This window comes from Leucopleurus acutus, assembly GCF_964270905.1.
Source record: "Leucopleurus acutus genome assembly, chromosome: 1".
In the NCBI taxonomy this organism is placed as follows: Eukaryota; Metazoa; Chordata; class Mammalia; order Artiodactyla; family Delphinidae; genus Leucopleurus; species Leucopleurus acutus.
In genome coordinates, this window is record NC_139142.1 from 166,137,124 (window position 1) to 166,151,893 (window position 14,770).

Genomic DNA, 14,770 nt, shown 5'->3' on the forward strand with positions numbered 1-14,770 from the left:
TCTTTTTGGGGTGATGAAAATGTTCTAAAGTTGGTTGTGATGATGGCTATACAACTCTGTGAATATACTAAAATCCACTCAATTACACACTTCAAATGGATAAACTGTATGGTATGTGAATTATATCCCAATAAAACTGTTTTTAAAAAAAAACCTTACTTTTTTTAATAAAAAGAATATATCCAGGTACTACTTGTATAATTTAAAAAACCCAAAACAATGTACTTGAAATTCCAAAAAGGGGCCTACATTTATACAGAAATTTAAGTTAAACTAGAAGTAGCAAAACAATGGGAGACTGAATAATTTGAAGAAACTGGAACATGATACAGAGAAAAAGAAACTCAGTTCCATATCTCAGAATATACTGAAATAAATCTTGTGTGTGTTAAAAAGATTTAAATAATCTTTGTGCTAAAAACTTATTAAAACATTTTTTAATTGAAAACAAATGATTTGGAATTTTGTCCCAATTGGAAGATAAACTTATGACTAGTGAAGAAGTAGAGGAGATAAACATAAAGTGGATAGTTTCAACTATGCTGAAGTGCAAATAATGAAGAGCGTAAAGTAAGAATTAGAGGGACGGCTGTATAATGGTAAAGAAATATTTGTGAATATAATGATGAATAAAAGCTTAATATCCTGGGCTTCCCTGGTGGCGCAGTGGTTGGGAGTCCACCTGCTGATGCCGGAGACATGGGTTCGTGCCCCGGTCCGGGAGGATCCCACATGCCGCTGAGTGGCTGGGCCCGTGAGCCATGGCCGCTGAGCCTGCGCCTCCGCAACGGGAGAGGCCACAACAGTGAGAGGCCTGCGTATCGCAAAAAAAAAAAAAAAAAAAAAGCTTAATATCCTAAAACTCCAGAATAAACCATGGGATATTAGGACCTTTTTTGAAAAACAAAACAAAACTGTAATGTAAGATTTGAAAGGAATGAATAAACGCAAGGAAGTGCTACTTTAAATTCACTTCTAATTAAAATCCAACAGGGACTTTTGGGACCTTTACAAATTATTCAAAAATGTATAAGGATGAATAAATGGTTATAACTATTGGAGAATATTCTGAAAAAGAACCGCACCCAAGGGGAATAACCGGTCTTACTGGGATATGAACCTATATTAACAACAAGTAAAACAGTGCAAAATTAACACAGAAAGAGAAACATAACTCAGTGGAACAAAGTGAAGAGTAAACACTAAATAGTGAGTGATTACTGTACACTAGGCATACACGGGTGTACTCTGGGGATACCTCAGTCAGCAAGTCACATTCTTGTCTGGGTTATGTTCTGGGTGTGGGAAGAATGAGGCAGATAAACAAGATCTTTTCCATTGTCACACATGCTCTGAAGGAAGTAAATAGGATGATGTGATGGGGGTTACTTCAAACAGAGTGTCAAGAAAGTCTCTCTGAGGATTAACATTTGAGCTGAGTCATGAATGAAGAAGCCAGTCTTTTGAAGAGCTGAAGAGGGAAATACCTGGGAAAAATCACTCCCGTGGATAGAACAGGTGCAAAGGCCCTGAAGCAAAAATGTACTTGGACCTGAGGAGCAGAAAGAAGGCTGGAATGGCTACAGTGAAGGTGACAGTGTATATGGTGAGATCGGACAGAGAGAGACAAAGGAGCCAGACCATGTCGGGCCTTGCAGGTTGTGATAGGGAGTTTGGATTTTACTCTAAACTTAACATATTATACATTAAGGTTTCTTCAGCAAGGGGAGGTATAAATGGATTATTCACATTTAATAGAATCGTTTAGAAAAAAGTTAGTTTTAAAATAAACAAAAATATACAAAGAATTATTTTTTCATTGACTATAAGACAAACCATTATTTTTGTATTAACAAAGAAAAAAATGCTGTCAATTGTAACTGTAAGATGTCATCTACTGTAATATACATCCTCATGTTAGTTATTAAAGTGTGAAAACATGTGTATCTTACAATAGATGAAATATAATATTATAAACCAGGAACTAGACTTAACTGGACAAATGTTTCAATTATATTACAAAAGGTTTACATGAAAAAGAACATTGTAAATTCACACATGGGGGCTTCCCTGGTGGCGCAGTGGTTGAGAGTCCGCCTGCCGATGCAGGGGACACGGGTTCGTGCCCCGGTCCAGGAAGATCCCACATGCCACGGAGCGGCTAGGCCCGTGAGCCATGGCTGCTGAGCCTGCGCGTCTGGAACCTGTGCTCCGCAACGGAAGAGCCCACAACAGTGAGAGGCCCATGTACCGCAAAAAAAAAAATAATAATAAATAATAAATTCACACATGGGAAAAGTTGGCATGATTAATAAAAATAAAAATTCAGACATTTCTGAGGTACCACTCACCTCCGAGTAGAAATTAAAAATGACGTATTTCAATGCTGGAGTTAGGAAGAAACATAAACTCATATACTTCAGGAAGCATTATAAATTAATATAACCTTCCCGAATATCTATCTAGCAACATGAATTATAATGAGAAATATTAATCCCTTGACCCAGGAATTTCATTGGGGTATGAAGAGACACAACAGTTTGCATAAAGACTTACAGTAGTTATATTTGGGTTAATTAAAAAAAAGGAAAATGAAAACAATCAAACTAATTAAAAAAAGGAAAATGGAAACAATCAAACCATCTAGTATCTGTTCTACTGCTCTGCCACCTGGATCAGCTGAGAATACTCATTTTACCCAACCCCCATTGAAATGTTCTGCTTTGATTTACTCTTGAAATACAGAGGTTATGAAAAGGTGAGAAGCAGAAAATGCACAGTGGTCCATTCCTCCTGTCCATGTTCCTCCAAGACAGCCAAAGGCTAATGCCCCAACTACGGTGAGCTCTAAGTTTCCCTAGAATCACTCACATGAGCTTGCCCTCAGACTTCCTCAGAAAGGCCTCTTGTAAATCCTCAGGGATACTGAAGTCAGATGGTGACACTGTTCAGCTTATCTTCTTGCGGGAGCTTTCATCTAGTAGTGGCAAATTATCCTTTCCTTACACAACTACTTACACTCAGTTTTTCCAAACTAACAAAGTATCATTTAGGGAATATACATCACATGATAAAACTATAAAGAGAAGCAAAGCAATGATCAACTTAAAAGTCTGAAGAAAGGGACTTCCCTGGTAGCCCAGTGGTAAAGAATCCACCTTGCAATGCAAGGGATGCAGGTTCGAACCCTGGTTGGGGAACTAAGATCCCACATGCCATGGGGCAACCAAACCCATGTGCCACAACTACTGAGCTCGAGTGCCTCAACGAGAGAACCCACGTGCTGCAAAAACTACAAAGCCCACTCACTCTGGAGCCCACACGCCACAACTAGAGAGAGAAAACCCACACACCATAACTAGAGAGAAGCCCGTGAGCCGCAATGAAGACCCAACACAGCCAAAAAAAAAGAAAAATAAAAGAAGGAAAATAAATAAGTAAAGTCTTTAAAAAGTCGGAAGAAGGATGCAATGAACAAGGGGGACGGAACTGAGGAGGGACATACGGGGGCTTTGAGGTACTAGCAATGTACTATTTCTTAATCTGGGTGAGAGTTTCATTTTATTGGCATTCCTCAAACTGCATAGGCATGTTTTCCGTAGTTTTTGTATATACGTTTCGCAATAAAAATTATTTAAAAAACAGCAATAATCTTATTGGGATTCTGATTGGGTTTTCAGTAATTTATAAGCTGGAAGTACAGTTGACACTTGGCCAACACAGGTTTGAACAGTGCGGGTCCACTTACACTCAGATTTTTTTCAATAGTAAACACTATAGTACTATACAATCCCCAGTTGGTTGAATCTGAAGACGCAGAACCACGGATATGGAGGAACCATGTACACGGAGGAACTGGGTATACAGGAGGGCCTACTGTAAATTATATAGGGATTTTCGACAGCACGGTGGGTCCGCACTTCTAACCCCTGTGTTGTTCAAGGGTCAACTGTACTGACAGTTTTAAAAGTTTTTTCCACAGGCAAAGCGTTATGTTTTATTCATTTATTTTGCTCTTTTATCATATTTTCAGTAGAATTTTAAAGTTTTCTTCATATAGATCTTACACATTTTTTACATTTATTCTTGGGTATCTTAAGGAAGGTTTTCCTACTGTGAATGGGCCCCTTTTAAATATTATATTTTCTAACTTATTATTGCTAAGGGAAAGCTATTAGTTTTTATACATTAAACTTGTATCCAGTCCCTTACTGAACTATATTGCTCATTCTAATTGTTTTCCAGTTGATTGCTTTGGAATTTCTAGGTAGATAATAATTTCATCTGCAACCATTATATATTCTGAAGCCTAGTGAAGCCAGTCACTCATTACTGCCCTTCTTCCCTCAGAACATACTTCTGCATTTCTTGGCCATTCACTTTTCCTCATAAACTTTCTCTTTACCAAGTTCTATACAATCTCCTGGATTGGGACTTCCCTGGCAGTCCAGTGGTTGAGACTCCGTGCTTCCACTGGAGGGGGCACGGGTTGGATCCCTGGTTGGGGAACTAAGATCCCGCATGCCATGTGGCATGGCCAAAAAAAAATTTTTTAAAAAAAAGATCTTCTGGATTTATACTTGGTTCCCCATTTAATCTATTGATTACTACTGTCATCTTTGCTCAACTCTTCCCAATAAGGGGCTTATAGCTCCACTGATTTCAAGTATTCCTTTATGTTTTTCCTTTAAAATTTTACAATTGTAGGGACTTCGCTGGTGGTCCAGTGGCTAAGACTCCATGCTCCCAATGCAGGGGGTCTGGGTTCGATGACTGGTCAGGAAACTAGATCCCACATGCAGCAACTAAAGATCCCACATGCTGCAACTAAGACCCAATGCAGCCAAATAAATAAATAAATAAACAAAGATTTTATAATTTTATTGGAATCAATATCAAGTATTCCATACTAAGTTAATTTCTAAACACTAAATATCCTTTGTCACTACTGTAAGTGAAATTTCTTTAATTATGAATTTCCTAGCTGTTTTCACAAAAAATAGGAAATTCAATTTTGACGAACTGATCTCATATTCTGCCATGTTGCTCGTATCATTCATTACTTGCCACAATCTCCCCCCCCTTTTTTTTTTAAGGTTTACTAGGTACATAATCAGGCTCTCTTACAGTAATAACTTACCTCTCTCCTCCTTTACTATGTTACTTCTTCATTTCTTTTTTAATCACTCATTACAAATGTTTGCTCAAACTAGAGACAGTAAGAGACACCTTGTTTTCATAAATGCCTGTAGATTTCTCCCCTGAGATAACACTGGCTCTGGCTCTTGGTTTTAAAACTAAAATTGGCTGTTTCTGGGTGACTGGGGGAGAAGAGAAGAAAGATGTTTTCCACTGTATACTCTTGGTATTCCTTTTGAATTTTGAAGCACATAAGTGTATTATTTCTTCAACAATAGTTTATACTGAATAAAGAAAACATGCACTAAATAATCAAGTAAAAATGCTTCCTATTCCTATTTAAGAGCATTTCAGAAACATAATTTGGGTAATCATTTCTCTCCACACGTACTGATGAAATTATATTAGTTATATTTTTCTTACCGTTGTAATAGAGACTCTAAGAATATGTCATTGTTAAACTGACTTGTATCCTTGGAATAAAGATTATTTGGACATAATAAATAATTCTTCTAGTATGCAGTATTCCTGAGAAAGAATTTTAGAGCTAGAAAGAACACCTAGTATACTTATAAATAAAAATAAACACACACACACACACACACACACACACACACACACACACACACACAGAGCCAAAACATAAAACAAAAACCCTAACGCCAACAAAACTTAAATGATTTAAGACCATGCTGCTTGCTAACAGGAGAGTCCAAAACAAGAGCCAGGTCTCATGACTCCTTGGTTCAACTGATTATTCGCTAAGATTTTATTTAATAATTCTGTCCAATAAAAATATGCAATATCAGGGACTTCCCTGGTGGTGCAGTGGTTAAGAATCTGCCTGCCAATGCAGGGTACACAGATTCAATCCCTGGTCCAGGAAGATCCCACATGCTGCAGAGTAACTAAGCCTGTGCACCACAACTACTGAGCCTGTGCTCCAGCCCGCGAGCCACAACTACTGAGCCCACGTGCCGCAACTACCGAAGCCCGTGCACCTAGAGCCTGTGCTCCGCAGCAAGAGAAGCCACTGCAATGAGAAGCCTGCGCACAGCAACAAGGAGTAGCCCCCGCTCTCCGCAACTAGAAAAAGCCTGCGCACAGCAACGAAAACCCAACGCAGCCAAAAATAAAATAAATTTTTTTTTAAATGCAGTATCTGACTCACATTTTCTTTGTGAGAAGCTTTTGGATCATAACCAATTTACTCCATAAAATACACTTAAGCAGTATGATTTTTTAGTCTGAGTCTAAAAAATAACTTATATAATAGAGGTCTTACTGTATTAAAATCTACTGAGTCTATTAGGGAGTCAGTTTTTCATTTTACCTTTCTTATTTCATCCTGATATTGGATTCAGTGTCTTTGGATATTTATTTTTTGAGGTCAGCTATTTCAAATATATTGGCATTATAACTATGTACATCATCCGCTAAAACATTTTAATGTTTGCTACTTCTGACTTTTATCCTCTTTATATTAGGATAACTATTTACTGATTTTATTGTCTTCTCAATGATGAAAACTCTTAGTTCCTATTATTTTTACCTTTTCTTTATCTATCTTCCCAAATCCAGTGCATGCTAAATATTTAATAAATGTCCACATTATAAAGTTACACTTCTCGTTTTGTCTTGTTAATATGCATTTCTCTTTTGTCTTGAAGTGCATCTCCTCTAATAACTGCATCTCAATTTTAAAATTACCACTATATATTTTACCTTTATTTTCTAATACACTTAATTATATGCACATTCCTATAGCATTCTACAGTGTATAATAATATAAAGTACATTGTCACAACTGAATTCTACAACCTAGTATTTCGGGTTTTTTTAGTTGAAATACAGTTGACATACAACATTATGTTAGTTTCAGATATACTACATAGTGATTTGACATTTGCATACATTATCATACAATCACCAAGGTAAGTCTAGCAACCATCTCTTTCAAAACAAAGTTATTAAAATATTATTGACTATATTCCTTAAGCCGTATATTATATCTTTGTGGCTCATTTATTTTATAACTGGAGGTTTGTACCTCTTAATCCCCTTCACCTATTTTGCCCTCCACCTCCATCCCCCCTTCCCTCTGGCAACCACCCATTTGTTCTCTGTACCTGTAAGTCTGTTCCATTTTTGCAACCTAGTAGTTCTATATCAGATGGTGGATCCATGATTCAAACCCAGGTTTTCTGATTCTAGATCTTGAGCTCTTTCTGTTACGCCACATTGACTCTCAATGTCCAATCGAACTCAGGTGTTAAGAAAGCATTTAAAGGGACTTCCCTGGTGGTGCAGTGCTTAAGAATCCGCCTGCCAATGCAGGGGACATGGGTTTGATCCCTGGTCTGGGAAGATCCCACATGCTGCGGAGCAACTAAGTCCATCCGCCACAACTACTGAGCCTGAGCACTAGAGCCCACACACCACAACTACTGAGCCCACGTGCCACAACTACTGAAGCCCATGCACTCTAGGGCCTGCGTGCCGCAACTACTGAGCCTGCATGCTGCAAATACTAAAGCCCACGCACTGCAACTACTGAAGCCTGCATGCCTAGAGCCCGTGCTCTGCAACAAAAGAAGCCACTGCAATGAGAAGCCCACTCATAAGAGTAGCCCCCACTCATCACAACTAGAGAAAGCCCACAGGCAGCAACAAAGACCCAATGCAGCCAAAAAAAAAAAGCATTTAAAATTATCTTAGAGATGAATCTTTTTTGGATGTTTCTAGTATTTATTTATATTTTTATATATGATAAGTGAATATACTATATGAAAATTTAAAACTAACCATTTTAAGTCATTTTCTGAACGTGAATGGTGTAAATAAATAAATAAAACTTAAGAGAGGGGAGACAGCAGAAGCAAGAACTACAATCCTGCAGCATGTGGGACGAAAACCACATGCAGAGAAAGATAGACAAAATGAAAAAGCAGAGAACTATGTACCAGATGAAAGAATAAGATAAAACCCCAGAAAAACAATAAATGAAGTGGAGATAGGCAACCTTCCAGAAAAAGAATTCAGAATAATGACAGTGAAGATGATCCAGGACCTCAGAAAAAGAATGGAGGCAAAGATCGAGAAAAAGCAAGAAATATTTAACAAAGACCTAGAAGAATTAAAGAATAAACACCTAGAAGAATTAAAGAACAAACAGAGATGAACAATACAATAACTGAAATGAAAAATACACTAGAAGGAATCAATAGCAGAATAACTGTGACAGAAAAATTGATAAGTGACCTGGAAGACAGAATGGTAGAATTCACTGCTATGGAACAGAATAAAGAAAAAAAAATTAAAGGAAATGAAGACAGCCTAAGAGACCTCTGGGACAACATTAAATGCACCAACATTCACATTATAGGGGTCCCAGAAGGAGAAGAGAGACAGGACCCAAGAAAATATTTGAAGAGATTACATTTGAAAACTTCCCTAAAACTTCCCTAACATGGGAAAGGAAATAGCTACCCAACTCCAGGAAGCACAGAGAGTCCCAGGCAGGATAAACCCAAGGAGAAACACACCAAGACACATAGTAATCAAACTGACAAAAGTTAAAGACAAAGAAAAATTATTAAAAGCAACAAGGGAAGAACGACAAATAACATACAAGGGAACTCCCATAAGGTTAACAGCTGATTTCTCAGAAGAAACTCTACAAGCCAGAAGGGAGTGGCATGATATATTTAAAGTGATGAAAGGGAAGAACCTACAACCAAGATTACTCTACCCAGCAAGGATCTCATTCAGATTTGACGGAGAAATCAAAAGCTTTAAAGACAAGCAAAACCTAAGAGAATTCAGCACCACCAAACCAGCTCTACAACAAATGCTGAAGGACCTTCTCGTGGGAAACACAGGAGAAGAAAAGGAGCTACAAAAACAAACCCAAAACAATTAAGAAAATGGTAATAGGAAAATACATATCAATAACTACCTTAAATGTGAATGGATTAAATACTCGAACCAAAAGACACAGGCTCACTGAGTAGATACAAAAACAAGACCCATGTATATGTTGTCTACAAGAGACCCACTTCAGACCTAGGGACACATACAGACTGAAAGTGAGGGGATAGAAAAAGATTTCCCGTGCAAATGGAAATCAAAAGAAAGCTGGAGTAACAATGCTCATATCAGATAAAATAGACTTTAAAATAAAGAATGTTACAAGAGACAAGGAAGGACACTACATAATGATCAAGGGATCAATCCAAGAAGAAGATATAACAATTATAAATATATATGCACCCAACAAAGGAGCACCTCAATACATAAGGCAAATGCTAACAGCTATATAAAAGGAAATCAACAGTAACACAATAATAGTGGGGGATGTTAACACCTCACTTACACCAATGGACAGATCATCCAGACAGAAAATTAATAAGGAAACACAAGCTTTAAATGATACAATAGATCAGACAGATTTAATTGATATTTATAGGACATTCCATCCGAAAACAGCAGATTACACTTTCTTCTCAAGTGCACACAGAACATTCTCCAGGATAGATAACAGCTTGGGTCACAAATCAAGGCTCAGTAAATTTAAGAAAACTGAAATCATATCAAGCATCTTTTCTGACCACAATGCTATGAGATTAGAAATAAATTACAGGGGAAAAAATGTAAAAAACACAAACACATGAAGGCTAAACAATACGTTACTAAATAACCAAGAGATCACTGAAGAAATCAAAGAAAACAAACAAAAGTCCAGGACCAGATGGCCTAACAGGTGAATTCTATCAAACATTTAGAGAAGAGCTAACACCCATCCTTCTCAAACTCTTCCAAAAAATTGCAGAGGAAGGAACACTCCCAAACTCATTCTACGAGGCCACCACCACCCTGATACAAAAACCAGACAAAGATGTCACAAAGAAAGAAAATTACAGGCCAATATCACTGATGAATATAGATGCAAAAATCCTCGACAAAATACTAGCAAACAGAATCCAACAACACATTAAAAGGATCATACACCATGCAAGTGGGATTTATCCCAGGGATGCAAGGATTCTTCAAAATACACAAATCAATCAATGTGATACACCATAGTAACAAATTGAAGAATAAAAACCATATGATCATCTCAACAGATGCAGAAAAAGCTTTGACAAAATTCAACACCCATTTATGATAAAAACTCTCCAAAAAGTGAGCACAGAGGGAACCTACCTCAACATAATAAAGGCCATATACGACAAACTCACAGCAAACATCATTCTCAATGGTGAAAAACTGAAAGCATTTTCTTTAAGATCAGGAATAAGACAAGGATGTCCACTCTCGCCACTATTATTCAACATAGTCTTCAAAGTCCTAGCCATGGCAATCAGAGAAGAAAAAGAAATAAAAGGAATACAAATTGGAAAAGAAGAAGTAAAACTGTCACTGTTTGCAGAATACATGATACTATTACATACAGAATCCTAAAGATGCCACCAGAAAACTACTAGAGCTAATCAATGAATTTGGTAAAGTTGCAGGATACAAAATAAATGCACAGAAATCTCTTGCATTCCTATACACTAACAATGAAAGATCAGAAAGAAATTAAGGAAACAATCCCATTCACCATTGCAGCAAAAAGAATAAAATACCTAGGAATAAACCTACCCAAGGAGGTAAAAGAACTTACTCAGAAAACTGTAAGACACCGATGAAAGAAATCAAAGATGACACAAACAGATGGAGAGATATACCACGTTACTGGATTGGAAGAATCAATACTCTGAAAATGAGTATACTACACAAAGCAATCTACAGATTCAATGCAATCCCTACCAAACTACCTATGGCATTTTTTACAGAACCAGAACAAAAAAAATCTTAAAATCTGTATGGAGACACAAAAGACTCCGAATAGCCAAATCAATCTTGAGGGAAAAAAAAGGAGCTGAAGGAATAAGACTCCCTGACTACAGACTATATTACAAAGCTACAGTAATAAAGACAATATGGTACTGGCACAAAAACAGAAATATAGATCAATGGACCAGGACAGAAAGCCCAGAGATAAACCCACGCACCTATGGTCAACTAATCTATGACAAAGAAGGCAAGGATATACAATGGAGAAAAGACAGTCTCTTCAATAAATGGTCCTGGGAAAATTGGGCAACTACATGAAAAAGAATGAAATTAGAACACTCCCCAACACCACACACAAAAATAAACTCAAAGGGGCTTCCCTGGTGGTGCAGTGGTTGACAGTCCACCTGCTGATGCAGGGGACACAGGTTCGTGCCCTGGTCCGGGAAGATCCCACATGCCGCGGAGCGGCTGGGCCCGTGAGCCATGGCTGCTGAGCCTGCGCGTCCGGAGCCTGTGCTCCGCAACGAGAGAGGCCACAACAGTGAGAGGCCCGCATACAGCAATAAATAAATAAATAAATAAACTCAAAACGGATTAAAGAACTAAATGTAAGACTGAACACTATAAAACTCTTAGAGGAAAACATAGGAAGAACACTCTTTGACATAAATCACAGCAAGATCTTTTTTTGACCCACCTCCTAGAGTAATGGTATTAAAAACAAAAATAAATAAATGGGACCTAATGAAACTTAAAAACTTTTGCATAGCAAAGGAAACTATAAACAAGACGAAAGGACAACCCTCAGAATGGGAGAAAACATTTGCAAATGAATCAATGGACAAAGGATTAATCTCCAAAATATATAAACAGCTCATGCAGCTCAATATTAAAAAAAAAACAACCCAACCAGAAAATGGGTCGAAGACCTAAATAGACGTTTCTCCAAAGAAGACATACAGAGAGCCAAGAGGCACATGAAAAGCTGCTCAGCATCACTAATTATTAGAGAAATGCAAATCAAAACTACAATGAGGTATCACCTCACACTGGTTAGAATGGACATCATCAGAAAATCTACAAACAATGAGACTGCCCTGGTGGCGCAGTGGTTAGAGTCCTCCTGCCAATGCAGGGGACACGGGTTCAAGCCCTGGTCCGGGAAGATCCCACATGCCACAGAGCAACTAGGTCCATGAGCCACAACTGCTGAGCATGCGCTCTGGAGCCTGTGAGCCACAACTACGGAGCCTGCATGCCACAACTACTGAAGCCCTTGCACCTAGAGCACATGCTCCACAACAAGAGAAGCCAATGCTGTGAGAAACCTGCGCACCGCAACCAAGCCCCCGCTCGCTGCAACTAGAGAAAGTCCATGCACAGCAACGAAGACCCAACACAGCCAAAAATTAATTAATTAATTTAAAAAAAAAGAAAGAAAGAAAATCTACAAAAAAATGCTGGAGAGGGTGTGGAGAAAAGGGAACCCTCTTGCACTGCTGGTGGGAATGTAAACTTATATAGCCACTATAGAGAACAGAATGGAGGCTCCTTAAAAAACTAAAAACAGAATTACCATATGAGCCAGCAATCCCACTGCTGGGCATGTACCCAGAGAAAACCATAATTCAAAAAGACACATGCACCCCAGTGTTCACTGCAGCACTATTTTCAAGAGCCAGGTCACGGAAGCAACCTAAATGCCCATCGACAGACGAATGGATAAAGAAGATGTGGTACATATATACAATGGAATGTTACTCAGCCATAAAAAGGAACAAAGTTCGGTCACTTGTAGAGATGTGGATGGACCTAGAGACTGTCATACAGAGTGAAGTAAGTCAGAAAGAGAAAAACAAATATCGTATATTAATGCATATATGTGGAATCTAGAAAAATGGTACAAATGAACTGGTTTGCAAGGCAGAAACAGAGACACAGATGTAGAGAACAAACGTATGGACACTAAGGAGGGAAAGAGGGTGGGATGAATTGGGAGATTGGGATTGACATACGTACACTAATGTGTACAAAATAGATAACTAATAAGAACCTACTGTAGGGCTTCCCTGGTGGCGCAGTGGTTGAGAGTCTGCCTGCCGATGCAGGGGACACGGGTTCGTGCCCCGGTCTGGGAAGATCCCACATGCCACGAAGCGGCTGGGCCCGTGAGCCATGGCCGCTGAGCCTGCGCGTCCGGAGCCTGTGCTCCGCAACGGGAGAGGCCACAGCAGTGAGAGGCCCGCGTACCGCAAAAAAAAAATTAAAATAATAAAAAATTTAAAACAAGAAACTGCTGTATAAAAATAAATAAAATTTAAAAGAAAATAATAAAATAAAATTTAAAAATTGCTATGTCCAAGTATATAACTTTTTGGAAGAGTGTAGTATATCTGAAATAAAAATACACATTTAAAATTTCCATTTATTTGTCCCAAGGTATATTAAATTTAGCTTCTTTCATTTTATCTTAACAAAATAAAATATAGTTATAAGCATGTAAATTTTATAATCTATAGCTAGAGTTTTCTATAATTGTTGTTATTAGGTTTTAATGCATGCTCCTTCTGAGTGCTTTCAACTTAAGTAACTTGTTCAAGTCACGTAAAGCCTATCTAGAATATCATGTACAAAATGATGGAATTGTACTAAATTAATAGTTCCCAGTACAGGGTCCCTACATATCTCAATTTCCATGAAGGTAATGAAAAGAAATCTGTAAGCCATTTCTAATTTTCAAAAAGTCTAAAAAAACATGTTTACCTATGTCAAGATTGCTCAGACTAGATAAAACATCAAGTTTCTTTGCTTTAGGCTAGAGTTACAAGTGAAAATACAAAGTATGCATTTTTAAATGTCATTTAGTTTGATACTTGAAAAAAATCTTAAAACATGATGTGACACTGTAACTTATAATGAGAAATATTTGGTATTCATCCTTGTATCTGGCACAGGGCTCCTAAAAACCTTGGAACTTCCTAAGTGATAAAGGTACCTTTTGTTCTGTTAATAAGGTGACTTTTGGAATGGGGACTGGTTGCCAGAGGAACCAACCATGTGATTGTGGGAACTTTCAGTCCTACTTCCAGACCTCTGGGGAGGGGAGAGGGGCTGCAAACTCAATCAGTCATCAATGGCCAATGATTTAATCAATCATGCCTATGTAAAGAGGCCTCCTTAAAACCCAAAAGGGACAGGGTTCGGAGAGTTTCCAAGCTAGTAAACATGTGGATATTCGAGGAGAGTTGCGTGCCTGAAGAGGGCATAGAAGCTCCACGCCCTTTCCCCATCTTCCATCTGGCTGTTCCTAAGTTATACCCTTTTAAATTAAGCTGGTAAACTAGTAAGTAAAATGTTTCTCTAGAAAGTTCTGCGAGCCACTCTAGCAAATAAACTGAACCTGAGGAGGAAATCATGGAAATCTTCAAGCTATATGCTGTCAGTCAGACGCACAGGTGACAGACAACCTGGACTTGAGACTGGTATCTATCTCCAGGTAGACAGTGTCAGAATTGAGCAAATTTATGGGACACCTGGTTACTGTCCATGGAGAACTGAGTTAATTGCTTGGGGTGGGGGTGAGTACACACATTGGAACTGGTGTCAGCCTCCTATAAGAAAACTAAGGGAGTGAGAGGGCTGGAGAAGAATCTCTAAGAATTTTTAAAGGTTGCTAAGGCGCTTTCTCATAGCACCATCTGGTGGACATCTAGTAACTTTCACCAAGTATCAAAAAAGAGACTGACAAAAGGATCTACAGATGGTTACTCAAAAATCCCATGCAAAC

At 38.2% G+C, this 14,770-nt stretch overlaps 1 protein-coding gene across 1 annotated transcript in view; it reads right to left on the reverse strand.

The window, feature by feature from the left end:
* Window positions 1-14,770, reverse strand: part of AP3S2 (adaptor related protein complex 3 subunit sigma 2) — a 57,962-nt gene that overhangs the window by 38,602 nt on the left and 4,590 nt on the right. The gene's annotated exons all lie outside the window — the stretch shown is intronic.